The 14,379-nt window shown below is 45.0% G+C and overlaps 1 long non-coding RNA gene across 1 annotated transcript in view; it reads left to right on the top strand.

The window, feature by feature from the left end:
- The window catches only part of LOC149976523 (uncharacterized), a 95,474-nt gene that overhangs the window by 65,337 nt on the left and 15,758 nt on the right, over nt 1-14,379 (top strand). Inside the window, exon 2 of the long non-coding RNA XR_016487074.1 lies at nt 5,159-5,407. This is a non-coding gene — a long non-coding RNA (uncharacterized LOC149976523). The remainder of the gene's footprint in view (nt 1-5,158; nt 5,408-14,379) is intronic.

Here is a 14,379-nt window from a genome sequence, read left to right as displayed (position 1 = left end):
CCCATAAACATCACAATTGGTCCTTTTGTTCGATTAATTCCATCCATATATATATCCAAAATGTCAATTTATTTGGCGCGTTTGATCCAGAAAAAAACAGCTTCCAAATTGCGCAACGTCACTACAAAATATTTCAAAAGTTGCCAATAAACTTTGCCAAAATATTTCAAACTACTTTTGTAATACAACTTTAGGTATTTTTAAACGTTAATAATCGATCAAATTGAAGACGGGTCTATCTGTGTTCAATACAGGAACACAACAAACCAAGCTACTTTTCAAGTCTTGTGCAACTCTCAACAGTGTTACGCAGTTCCCAGATGGCCGTACTTCTTCATTGCACAAAGAAATAACCTCAACCAAATTCCAAAGACTGGTGACATCCAGTGGAAGCGGTAGGAACTGAAAACAAGTTCCTAAGAAATATTGTTTGCCGATGAGACCTCACTGAACAAACAGAGACCTCAAAAAATAAAAAATAAACAATCTGAACGGTTAGTCCTGAGGGTTTTGCCTGCTACATAAGTTCTGTTATACTCACAGACATGATTCAAACACTTTAAGAAACTTCAGAGTGTTTGCTATCCAAATCTAATAATATGCATATCTTATATTTTTGGCATGAGTAGTAGGAAGTTGAAATTGGTTACGCTATTTATCCAAAAGTGAAAATGCTGCCCCCTATACCTTAAGAAGTTAATGCAACCGCTGTGTCAGATTTCAAAAAAACTTTACGGAAAAAGCATCATTTGAGAACTGCGCTCAGAGCCCCAATCTAGCCAAAGAAATACCCGCCATGTTGGAGTCAACAGAAGTATAAATATAAGTATAAATATTCACTTACCTTTGATGATCTTCATCAGAAGGCACTCCCAGGAATCCCAGTTCGACAATAAATTATTTGTTCCATAAAGTCCATCATTTATGTCTAAATAGCCACTTGTTGTTAGCGTATTCAGAACCAGTAATCCATCTTCATGAGCATTTCATCCAGACAAAAACTCAAAAAGTTCCGTTACAGGTCGTAGAAACAAGTCAAACGATGTATGGAATCAATCTTTAGGACGTTTTTAACATAAATCATCTAAGGTTCCAACTGGAGAATTTCATTGTCTGAAGAAAAGTACTGGAACGAGAGCATACTCTGTCGGGAGCGCGTGTCATGAGACCACTCACTAAAAGAGTTCTTATGAGCCCCTCCTTTATAGTAGAAACCTAAAACTAGGATCTAAAGACTGCAACATCGAGTGGAAGCCCTAGGAAGTTATCTACAGACTGTACATCTCTCTTTCTTTCTGTCTTTCTCTCAGTTTAATTCAATTTCAGGGCTTTATTGTCATGGGAAACGTATGTTTACATTGCCAAAGCAAGTTAAGTAGATAATAAACAATAGCGGACTAAACAATAAAAACGAACAGTAAATATTACACTCATAGAAGAATAATGACATTTCAAGTATCATATTATAGCTACAGTTGAAGTCTGAAGTTTACATACACTTAGGTTGAAGACTAGTTTTTCAACCACTCCACAAATGTTTTGTTAACAAACTATACTTTTGGCAAGTCGGTTAGGACACCTACTTTGTGCATGACACAAGTAATTTTTCCAACAATTGTTTACAGACAGATTATTTCACTTATAATTCAATGTATCACAATTCCAGTGGGTCAGACGTTTACCTACACTAGGTTGACTGTGCCTTTAAACAGCTTGGAAAATTCCAGAAAATTGTGTCATGGCTTTAGAAGCTTCTGATATGAGTCAGTCGTCATACCGCTCAGGAAGGAGACGCATTCTGTCTCCTAGAGATGAATTTACATTGGTGCGAAAAGTGCAAATCAATCACAGAACAACAGCAAAGGACCTTGTGAAGATGCTGGAGGAAACAGGTACAAAAGTATCTATATCCACAGTAAAACAAGTCCTATATCGACATAACCTGAAAGGCCGCACAGCAAGGAAGAAGCCACTGCTCCGAAACCACCATAAAAAAAGCCAGACCACGGTTTGCAACTGCACATGGGGACAGTGTAATTAATATCAAAGACTTGTTCTTATTCTGTCGGTATCGATAGTCTAAGAGTATAACCACGTGGTATGGTTAAACAATTCTACAACCTTTAGCCATCTCATAATTGAGGTAAGCTTGATCTACAACCTTAGTCCTCCCCTAATGGAGAAAAACATGGTCTACTGATAATTTCTCAAAGTTGGGTTTTATTCAGAATGGCAGAAGAGGGCTGTCCCAGGATGTCTGACCCTAACTGGGCTCAGGGGCGGTCCAGGAGGTCTGACCCTAACTGGGCTCAGGGGCGGTCCCAGGATGTCTGACCCTAACTGGGCTCAGGGGCGGTCCAGGAGGTCTGACCTTAACTGGACTCAGGGGCGGTCCCAGGATGTCTGACCCTAACTGGGCTCAGGGGCGGTCCAGGATGTCTGACCCTAACTGGGCTCAGGGGCGGTCCAGGATGTCTGACCCTAACTGGGATCAGGGGCGGTCCCAGGATGTCTGACCCTAACTGGGCTCAGGGGCGGTCCCAGGATGTCTGACCCTAACTGGGCTCAGGGGCGGTCCAGGAGGTCTGACCCTAACTGGGCTCAGGGGCGGTCCCAGGATGTCTGACCCTAACTGGGCTCAGGGGCGGTCCAGGATGTCTGACCCTAACTGGGCTCAGGGGCGGTCCCAGGATGTCTGACCCTAACTGGGCTCAGGGGCGGTCCCAGGATGTCTGACCCTAACTGGGCTCAGGGGCGGTCCAGGAGGTCTGACCCTAACTGGGCTCAGGGGCGGTCCCAGGATGTCTGACCCTAACTGGGCTCAGGGGCGGTCCCAGGATGTCTGACCCTAACTGGGCTCAGGGGCTGTCCCAGGAGGCCTGACCCTAACTGGGCTCAGGGGCGGTCCCAGGATGTCTGACCCTAACTGGGCTCAGGGGCGGTCCCAGGATGTCTGACCCTAACTGGGCTCAGGGGCGGTCCAGGATGTCTGACCCTAACTGGGCTCAGGGGCGGTCCAGGATGTCTGACCCTAACTCGGCTCAGGGGCGGTCCAGGAGGTCTGACCCTAACTGGGCTCAGGGGCGGTCCAGGAGGTCTGACCCTAACTGGGCTCAGGGGCGGTCCAGGAGGTCTGACCCTAACTGGGCTCAGGGGCGGTCCAGGAGGTCTGACCCTAACTGGGCTCAGGGGCGGTCCCAGGATGTCTGGCCCTAACTGGGCTCAGGGCTGTCCCAGGAGGCCTGACCCTAACTGGGCTCAGGGGCGGTCCCAGGATGTCTGACCCTAACTGGGCTCAGGGCTGTCCCAGGATGCCTGACCCTAACTGGGCTCAGGGGCGGTGCTCTGATTTAGTTCAAATCTAAAGGGAATTGTATTTTTCATCATTAAACAGTCCAACATCATATTACACCATTATACAAACAGTATCATCCTCACTCATTCATCTTATACAACAATTAGATGTAAACCTCATATCTGAGGCTATTATACAAACAGTATCATACTCACTCATTCATCTAATACAACAATTAGATGTAAACCTCATATCTGAGGTTATTATATAAACAGCGTTATGGTAATATGGCCGCACCGTCTCCTATGAGCTTCCCCAAGTTGTAACAAACGGACCAGTTCGTAGCTGGATTCTTCACCCATCTTTTACACTTTCTCTGGAACATGACATTTGTTCGTACCTCAAGTTCTGTGAGGTGGAAGGATTTCCCTTTGTCCTCTGTGAAAAGTTTACCCTCTCTCTATAACTGTGTGTCCATGAGGCAATTTTTTCCTTAGGAATTTACGACCTCACTCTGCCCACAGCAGTCTGGTTGTAGAAGCAGAGAGCGGGGGATGGTGCTCGCTGTACTCAAAGAGGGCAACGTCATGACAGGAGTCTATCAAAATGGAAATAGTTTTCGAATTCTTTGTGGGTCTGTGTAATCTGAGGAAAATATGTTACTCTAATATGGTTAGGCATTTGGCAGGAGGTTGGGACATGCAGGTCAGTTTCCACCAGAAAGATGACCGATGAATGTTAGAACAGACAGAGGACAGATAAGTGTTGAATAAATGAATGTTAGAACAGACAGAGGACAGAGAAGTGTTGAATAGATTTATGTTAGAACAGACAGAGGACAGAGAAGTGTTGAATAAATGAATGTTAGAATGGACAGAGGACAGAGAAGTGTTGAATAGATTTATGTTAGAACAGACAGAGGACAGATAAGTGTTGAATAAATGAATGTTAGAACAGACAGAGGACAGAGAAGTGTTGAATAGATTTATGTTAGAACAGAGAGAGGACAGAGAAGTGTTGAATAAATGAATGTTAGAATGGACAGAGGACAGAGAAGTGTTGAATAAATGAATGTTAGAACAGACAGAGGACAGAGAAGTGTTGAATAGATTTATGTTAGAATGGACAGAGGACAGAGAAGTGTTGGTGCCGTGGTAGTGGTAGTGATAGTGTTATCACCAGGGAGGGATGATGAGAGGAGAGGAGAGGAGAGGAGAGGAGAAGAGAGGAGAGGAGAGGAGAGGAGAGGAGAGGAGAGAAGAGAAGAGAAGAGAAGAGAAGAGAGGAGAGGAGAGGAGAGGAGAGGAGAGGAGAGGAGAGGAGAGGAGAGGAGAGGAGAGGGGGGAGATGAGGGGAGAGGAGAGAGAGAGGGACCAGTCTAGCTCCTCCATGTGCTGCTGGTGTTATGTCGGGTCTCCTTAGAGACGGACGGATGGTGTTATTTCTGGTCTCCTTGGAGACGGACAGAGGGTGTTAGAAAAGCAATTATCTCGGTCTTTAGCCTCCACCAGGATGTGGTTTACACCGTAGCAGGTTTGTTGGTGTTTCCACTGGTAATGTATGTGAATATAATCAACACATAATGACACCTGGAAACAGAATATGACTCATATTTAACATCAACTTGTTGTGAGCATCTTTCAAATAACTCACATAGCCGTTTTTGGAGAGCTTTTTACCTCCAATTTTTGATGACTTGGGGGAATGCTTACCATTTCTTATTTAGCGTGTTTGGAGACCCCCAGTCACCATCTGACAAGGCGGAGAAAATAACTCAGGATGTCAGTGTTTTATTCTATTCTTTTCTATTTGTGGCCGTGTGATGATTTGTTTGTCTCTCTTTGTATGTGTCTCTCTCTCTAGTTGTGACTGTCCCCCCTGGAGCGTGTCTGGGAGGCTGATCTAGAAGCCTGTCACCTCCTCCTGCGAGGCCTCCAGCTGCGTACACCTTTTTGGAATGGTCCGGACCTTGAGGACCCCACGACACTGGTACGACCCAGTGCACAGCGAGCCACTAAACAGGAAGCAGACCTGCAAGAGTGTGCCATGTTGACAGCTGTGGGGGGTTGCTGGTCCCACGAGGCCAACCTACAGAACTCAGAGGTCACCAAGGTAACGAACGCAGCGACCTATTCGCCCCCTGAGTTCTGGTCAGAAGCAGCACTGTATAATGAATGTATTATTGAGGTTCATCTCCTGGCTGCATACCAATATAACGTTTAAGGGGAGGTTTACTTACAGTGGTAGCAGTGACTGCATTTCAATGGAAAGAAATATATGTTTTTATGAAGTGTAATGTTGAGGTGTGGTTATCAACTTTGGGGTTTTATTTATTCGTAGAGCTATACAATACTGTAAATACATGTAGCCATATTTATCCAGGAAGATGAGAGTAACATCTGGTCTGCTATACATGTAACCTGACCTTTAAGTACCTTTGCAAAACATTGCAAGTATAGTAATTAAGTCATGTTCGTATTTATACAGATAGTGGTTATATACATTCCGACTATCATGTAATTATCCAGGAGGAGGAGATGAGGGAAACTTGTGGTCTGGAACCTCTGACTCACAGTCCTCTAACTCACAGTCCTCTATCTCACAGTCCTCTAACTCACAGTCCTCTGACTCACAGTTCTCTAACTCACAGTCCTCTGACTCACAGTCCTCTGACTCACAGTTCTCTGACTCACAGTCCTCTGACTCACAGTCCTCTGACTCACAGTCCTCTGACTCACAGTCCTCTAACTCACAGTCCTCTAACTCACAGTCCTCTGACTCACAGTCCTCTGACTCACAGTCCTCTAACTCCCAGTCCTCTGACTCACAGTCCTCTGACTCACAGTCCTCTAACTCACAGTCCTCTGACTCACAGTCCTCTGACTCACAGTCCTCTGACTCACAGTCCTCTAACTCACAGTCCTCTGACTCACAGTCCTCTAACTCACAGTCCTCTGACTCACAGTCCTCTAACTCACAGTCCTCTGACTCACAGTCCTCTGACTCACAGTCCTCTAACTCACAGTCCTCTGACTCACAGTCCTCTGACTCACAGTCCTCTGACTCACAGTCCTCTGACTCACAGTCCTCTAACTCACAGTCCTCTGACTCACAGTCCTCTGACTCACAGTCCTCTGACTCACAGTCCTCTAACTCACAGTCCTCTGACTCACAGTCCTCTAACTCACAGTCCTCTGACTCACAGTCCTCTAACTCACAGTCCTCTGACTCACAGTCCTCTGACTCACAGTCCTCTAACTCACAGTCCTCTGACTCACAGTCCTCTGACTCACAGTCCTCTGACTCACAGTCCTCTAACTCACAGTCCTCTAATTCACAGTCCTCTGACTCACAGTCCTCTGACTCACAGTCCTCTAACTCACAGTCCTCTAACTCACAGTCCTCTGACTCACAGTCCTCTTAATATGGATGAAAACGTGACTTGATCTCAAAGAGCCTCTGCAAAGTCCCGTTAGCACACAGTCATCAGCAGTTTTACATTGGTGTAGTCAGCAACACAGTGTACTACTGAAAACACGCGAGTTGACTACAGTTAGACACATTGCTCTTCTTCCTGTTGGCATAGAGAGCATTGATGGAGAAAGAAATAGGCTTTTACATTTTGGGAAGATTTTGGCTGTCACCAGGGAGAGGGGAGGAGAGGAGAGGACAGGAGAGAAGGGGAGAGGAGAGGAGAAGACAGGAGAGAAGGGGAGAGGAGAGGGGAGGAGAGGAGAGGACAGGAGAGAAGGGGAGAGAAGGGGAGAGGAGAGGAAAGGACAGGAGAGAAGGGGAGAGGGGAGGAAGGGGAGAGGAGAGGACAGGACAGAAGAGGAGAGAAGGGGAAAGGAGAGGAGAGGACAGGAGAGAAGGGGAGAGGAGAGGAGAGGACAGGAGAGAAGGGGAGAGGAGAGGACAGGACAGGACAGGAGAGAAGGGGAGAGAAGGGGAGAGGGGAGGATAGGAGAGAAGGGGAGAGAAGGGGAGAGGAGAGGATAGGACAGGAGAGAATGGGAGAGGAGAGGAGAGGACAGGACAAGAGAGAAGGGGAGAGAAGGGGAGGATAGGAGAGAAGGAGAGAGAAGGGGAGAGGAGAGGACAGGAGAGAATGGGAGAGAAGGGGAGAGGAGAGGACAGGAGAGAAGGGGAGAGAAGGGGAGAGGAGAGGACAGGAGAGAAGGGGAGAGAAGGGGAGAGGACAGGACAGGAGAGAAGGGGAGAGGACAGGACAGGAGAGAAGGGGACAGAAGGGGAGAGGAGAGGACAGGACAAGAGAGAAGGGGAGAGAAGGGGAGAGGAGAGGACAGGACAGGAGAGGAAGAAGGGGAGAGAAGGGGAGAGGAGAGGACAGGACAGGAGAGAAGGGGAGTGAAGGGGTGAGGAGAGGACAGGACAGGAGAGAAGGGGAGAGAAGGGGTGAGGAGAGGAGATGAGGAGAGAAGAGGAGATGAGGAGAGGAGGAGTGGAGGAGATGAGAGGAGAGTACACTAATGTAATAATGTACCACTGATAGTGTTATCACCAGGGAGTTGACATAGCTTGTATCCCTTGTCCTAACAGTTGACTTGGCTGGTAACCCTTGTCCTAACAGTTGACTTAGCTGTTATCCCTTGTCCTAACACTTGACTTAGCTGGTATCGCTTGTCCTAACAGTTGACTTAGCTTGTATCTCTTGTCCTAACAGTTGACATAGCTGGTATCCCTTGTCCTAACAGTAGACTTAGCTTGTATCCCTTGTCCTAACAGTTGACTTAGTTTATATCCCTTGTCCTAACAGTAGACTTAGCTGTTATCCCTTGTCCTAACAGTAGACTTAGCTGGTATCCCTTGTCCTAACAGTAGACTTAGCTGGTATCCCTTGTCCTAACAGTAGACTTAGCTGTTATCCCTTGTCCTAACAGTAGACTTAGCTGGTATCCCTTGTCCTAACAGTAGACTTAGTTTACATCCCTTGTCCTAACAGTAGACTTAGCTGGTATCCCTTGTCCTAACAGTAGACTTAGCTGGTATCCCTTGTCCTAACAGTAGACTTCTCTTGCTTGACCCACTTTGACCTACCTTGTTGACTTGTAGTGAGTAATAGTCTCCGGTTTTGTCTTCATTGTGTCCCTGTCGCCTTGTCAGTCTTCATCATCATTGTGGAGAACAATGGCTGTGCAGGTGCCTTATTTTGCCCAGAGGGAGGGAGCTCCCATCTCACTTTGTTCATGGTGCCATCCATTATCTGGGTGTTGTCAGCTGGGCTTGTTGTTGCCTGTTGACTGTCACATCTGTACTGGAATTTATCAGCTAACAAATAAGCAACAAACAGGCCCCCACTCAATCTGCTGCCAGTCAAATCAGACAAGGATAACTAGATTTAACAAACATTTTACCTCACAATTCTAAGCTAGGAAGTGTAACTGGTTTTCATCCAGCTGACCAGCTAGTTAAATATTCAAAAAACTATCTAAAACAAAAAACGAGCTAGCTCGCAAAATTAGCCTGGTTTTGTTTAGCATGCACCCCAGCGTGGATATTTCTGTGGGTTAAATGACAAACTGACCACAGTATGTATTCATCTATCGTGATCAAATGTTGTCGTGCGGAAACATTTTAGACGTGAATGGCCAACATTTCATCACAAAATGGGAATTGATTTTCTTTCACTTCATTTGGAAAACGGTCAACATGTTTTCCAAAACATTTTAGAAGTGCAGACTGATCACATGACCTGATTGGATGATTCCTAAACACTGGCCATTAAATGGCGTTGCCGATCACAGATCCCCAGATTACAACAAGTTGCTCATTGTCAATGGAAAAATGTTGTTGCAACCATTGCTGGCAACATTGCTCACAAATATTTCCCCCCAAAATTGGCAATGTACCGTGGCCTATCTTATACTGACCATACAAGACAGCTGTTTTAGTAGCCACATCAACTACATTTGATCTCAACCTTTAAAGGGATACTTTGTAATTTTGGCAATAAAGCCCTTTATCTACATCCCCAGAGGCAGATAATCTTGCGGATACAATTTTTATTGTACACATTTTCCAACAACTTAGACTAAAAATGAAATCTTAGTCTACTTCTCTGCTTTTCAGATATAACATCGGAACACTTCTTCCACTGTCACAAAAATGTTTTTAAAGCACTAAGTAATAGTAATATAATTGAATGTAAAATGACCATGTAGTTGTTATTAAGTAAGTTTGTTTAGTTTCTTTTTGTTTACTCAACTTTTCAGGCCAAGTGTTACCTGAACCCCCAAACTTGAAATTATGTGTATGGGTACTCTCATATGTTCATTCTGTAAATTATTGTTTTGGCAGTGCTGAGCGATTAGTGCTTTTTGAGGTTGGTCCATATTTTTTAAATCACCGTTTTCAATACTTTTTTTAAACATTAAATGCATTATGAAATAATTACATTAAAACTACTTTAGAGGATTTTAATGGAAACTATAAAGCCAAAAATAGTGAACATTCAATTGCCAGAACATTTAAAATATGTCATTGTCTCTGTCAGGTCCACATTGGGTAGATATCCATAGAAAAATAGGAAAATACTATGAAATAATACAATATTTCAGTTGTGTTTATTACTTAGTTTTTATTTGATGACTTCATTATTTTTCATTCCTTAAAGTCATCATCTCATCTCTGGTCAGGCAGCAGCAGCCAGACAACGTTGTCCTCTCCATACTGTACTGTCTGTAGCCCTCTGTCTGTAGTCCTTTGTCTGTAGTCTTCTCTGGTCAGGCAGTAGCAGCGAGACAACGCTGTCCTCTCCATACTGTACTGTCTGTAGTCCTCTGTCTGTAGTCCTCTCTGGTCAGGCAGCAGCAGCCAGACAACGTTGTCCTCTCCATACTGTACTGTCTGTAGCCCTCTGTCTGTAGTCCTTTGTCTGTAGTCTTCTCTGGTCAGGCAGTAGCAGCGAGACAACGCTGTCCTCTCCATACTGTACTGTCTGTAGCCCTCTGTCTGTAGTCCTCTCTGGTCAGACAGTAGCAGCCAGACAACGCTGTCCTCTCCATACTGTACTGTCTGTAGTCCTCTGTCTGTAGTCCTTTGTCTGTAGTCTTCTCTGGTCAGGCAGTAGCAGCCAGACAACGTTGTCCTCTCCATACTGTACTGTCTGTAGCCCTCTGTCTGTAGTCCTCTGTCTGTAGTCCTCTGTCTGTAGTCCTCTCTGGTCAGGCAGTAGCAGCGAGACAACGCTGTCCTCTCCATACTGTACTGTCTGTAGCCCTCTGTCTGTAGTCCTCTCTGGTCAGGCAGTAGCAGCCAGACAACGTTGTCCTCTCCATACTGTACTGTCTGAAGTCCTCTGTCTGTAGTCCTCTGTCTGTAGTCCTCTGTCTGTAGTCATCATCTCATCTCTACTCAGGCAGTAGCAGCCAGACAACGTTGTCCTCTCCATACTGTACTGTCTGTAGTCCTCTGTCTGTAGTCCTCTGTCTGTAGTCTTCTCTGGTCAGGCAGTAGCAGCCAGACAACGTTGTCATCCTCATACTGTACTGTCTGTAGCCCTCTGTCTGTAGTCCTCTGTCTGTAGTCCTCTGTAGTCTTCTCTGGTCAGGCAGTAGCAGCCAGACAACGTTGTCCTCTCCATACTGTACTGTCTGTAGTCCTCTGTCTGTAGTCCTCTGTCTGTAGTCTTCTCTGGTCAGGCAGTAGCAGCGAGACAACGCTGTCCTCTCCATACTGTACTGTCTGTAGCCCTCTGTCTGTAGTCCTCTCTGGTCAGGCAGTAGCAGCCAGACAACGCTGTCCTCTCCATACTGTACTGTCTGTAGTCCTCTGTCTGTAGTCCTCTGTCTGTAGTCTTCTCTGGTCAGGCAGTAGCAGCCAGACAACGTTGTCCTCTCCATATTGTACTGTCTATAGTCCTCTGTCTGTAGTCCTCTGTCTGTAGTCCTCTGTCTGTAGCCTTCTGTTGGTAGCCCTCTGTCTGTAGTCCTCTGTCTGTAGTCCTCTGTCTGTAGCCTTCTGTCTGTGGTCCTCTGTCTGTAGTCCTCTGTCTGTAGTCCTCTGTCTATAGCCCTTTGTCTGTAGCCCTCTGTCTGTAGTCCTCTGTCTGTAGTCCTCTATCTGTAGTCCTCTGTCTGTAGTCCTCTGTCTGTAGTCCTCTGTCTATAGTCATCTGTCTATAGTCCTCTGTCTGTAGTCCTCTGTCTGTAGTCATCTGTCTATAGTCCTCTGTCTGTAGCCCTCTGTCTATAGTCCTCTGTCTGTAGCCCTCTGTCTATAGTCCTCTGTCTGTGGCCCTCTGTCTGTAGCCCTCTGTCTGTAGCCCTCTGTCTGTAGTCCTCTGTCTGTAGCCATCCTATTTAGCTAGTCTGCCTCAGTATGCTGCAGAGCTATCTGACTAAACCATTTAACATCTGTCTGTAGCCCTCTGTCTGTAGTCCTCTGTCTGTAGCCCTCTGTCTGTAGCCCTCTGTCTGTAGCCCTCTGTCTGTAGTCCTCTGTCTGTAGCCATCCTATTTAGCTAGTCTGCCTCAGTATGCTGCAGAGCTATCTGACTAAACCATTTAACATCTGTCTGTAGCCCTCTGTCTGTAGTCCTCTGTCTGTAGCCCTCTGTCTGTAGCCCTCTGTCTGTAGTCCTCTGTCTGTAGCCATCCTATTTAGCTAGTCTGCCTCAGTATGCTGCAGCGCTATCTGACTAAACCATTTAACTTGTTCTTCCAAGTAGAACAAGTACAATGATAAGGTATACCTCTCTCTTGTTGTGTTGTGTACATTCTTCTCTCATAAGGTGAATGCACTCTTGTGTGTTTCTAACCTAAATAAACAGGTGTAAAAGTGTATTAATCTCTGTCCAAACCAGAGATAACAAGTCGCAATGGATTACGGTCAATGTAGTTAATTACCACGTTTCTGCATTAAACTAGGTTGAATATTTGTTTAAAGAAAACTACAACTCCCTTCAACCCAATGTCCAACGTAGTTCTTGACTTGATTTCTCTTGCTAATTATTTGGTTTCTCGCAAGAAGGTTTCTCGCTCTCAAAAAACGGAACTAAATGGAATTAAAGTAATGAACCGACATCGGTCACTTAAGTTGTTTAATCAAATTAGTTTAATAACAACAACAAACAACAACATTTCAGTTAATCACTTAGCACTCCTCACTTAGCACTCCTCACTTAGCACTCCTTAATCACTTAGCACTCCTTAATCACTTAGCACTCCTCACTTAGCACTCCTCACTTAGCACTCCTTAATGACTTAGCACTCCTTAATCACTTAGCACTCCTTAATCACTTAGCACTCCTTAATCACTTAGCACTCCTCACTTAGCACTCCTTAATCACTTAGCACTCCTTAATCACTTAGCACTCCTTAATCACTTAGCACTCCTCACTTAGCACTCCTTAATCACTTAGCACTCCTTAATCACTTAGCACTCCATATTTGACTCGTTGACATACATCATTACTTTGTTCATTTATATAGTAGTTATTATTTAGCATGTCCTCACCTGGGATTTGAACTCACAAAACATCATGGTTCATGATCTTCCTCCTGCTCCCAATTGAACACTTCTGAGAGATTCTTGAGCGGCACCTGAGACAGTGTTTTCCACCACCATCAACAAGACACCAAATGATGGAATTTCTCATGGAAGAAGGGTGTCACATCCCTCCAATAGAGTTCCAGACACTTGTAGAATCTATGCCGAGGTACTTTGAAGCTGTTCTGGCTCTTGGTGGCCCAATGCCCTATTAAAGACTTGCTCTAGTACTTTGGAAACCAAGAAAGTATTTTTTAAACCTCCCGCTTTGGGCTGGATATGTAAATGTGTAGTTCCATACATAATCTATGAGCAGAATTACTGTCTCACCTCAATTAGCCATGAAATCCCTAGTTTCAAAGCGACTGTTTTATTAAATCTGTGCCACATTTTCGTGTAGGCCAGCCCCCTAGCAATTTGAGTTCTAGCCAATGAGCTTCAGCCCCTCGCATTACAGTGACCGCTAGCAAGAGGCCTGCCCAGCATTATCCAATGATGTTGCAGGGTGGGCCCAACAGCTCAGTGGACACAGCAGAGAGAGACGGAGAGCGTGGTGCATGTACACTATATACACACAAGTATGTGGACACCCCTTCAAATTAGTGGATTCGGCGTATAAAGGTGTATAAAATCGAGCACACAGCCATGCAATCTCCATAGACAAACATTTTTAGTAGAATGGCCCGTACTGAAGAGCTCAGTGACTTTCAACGTGGCACCGTTCCAACAAGTCAATTCGTTAAATTTGGTGTTATTGGAAGTGGAAACTTCTAGGAGCAACAACGGCTCAGTCCCGAAGTGGTAAGCCACACAAGCTCAAAAACGGGACAGCCAAGCGCTGAAGCGTGTAGCACATAAAAATTATTTGTCCTCGGTTGCAACACTCACTATCAGTTCCCAACTGCCTCTAAAAGCTACGTCAGCAAAATAACTGTTCGTCGGGACCTTCATGAAATGGGTTTCCATGGCTGTACACAAGTCTAAGATCACCATGCTTAATGCCAAGCGTCGGCTGGAGTGGTGTAAAGCTCGCTGCCATTGGACAGATCTGGGTTTGGCGGATGCCAGGAGAACGCTACCTGCCCCAATGCATAGTGCCAACTGTAAAGGTCTGGGGCTGTTTTCATGTTTCGGGCCCCGTAGATCCAATGAAGGGAAATCTTTTTTTATTTTTATAATATGTTTATTATTTTACAATAAAAAATCTAATAAAAAAGACAGCAATACTAACAATGACATTCATTGTACTGTTGAATGGGATGGCACATTTAGAGGACAAAACAAAACTTAACTCACACATACACAAAATAAAACAAAATCCTATTAGGTGGTCCATGTATAAGAAGACAGCATATAGTCATTACAAGCAGTGTAGTTAAGCCAAAAATAAATACTGAGTGGAGTACAGCACAGAGTAGCAGCAGATCGTCAACCCAGTTATGAAGCGGGACTAGGCCATTTATCCAGTATCGGCTGACTTATTTTGTAAAACATTGGACTTCTATTGGAGGTATTGTATCGAATCTTTTCCATATGTATTACATTCCCTAAATCCCGTAACCACATTTCAAAGG

This window comes from Oncorhynchus mykiss, chromosome 16 (genome assembly GCF_057628025.1).
Source record: "Oncorhynchus mykiss isolate SJ-2025 chromosome 16, ASM5762802v1, whole genome shotgun sequence".
Taxonomy (NCBI): domain Eukaryota; kingdom Metazoa; phylum Chordata; class Actinopteri; order Salmoniformes; family Salmonidae; genus Oncorhynchus; species Oncorhynchus mykiss.
The sequence above is the reverse complement of the archived record's forward strand: the minus strand, read 5'-3'. Positions and strand labels throughout refer to the sequence as shown.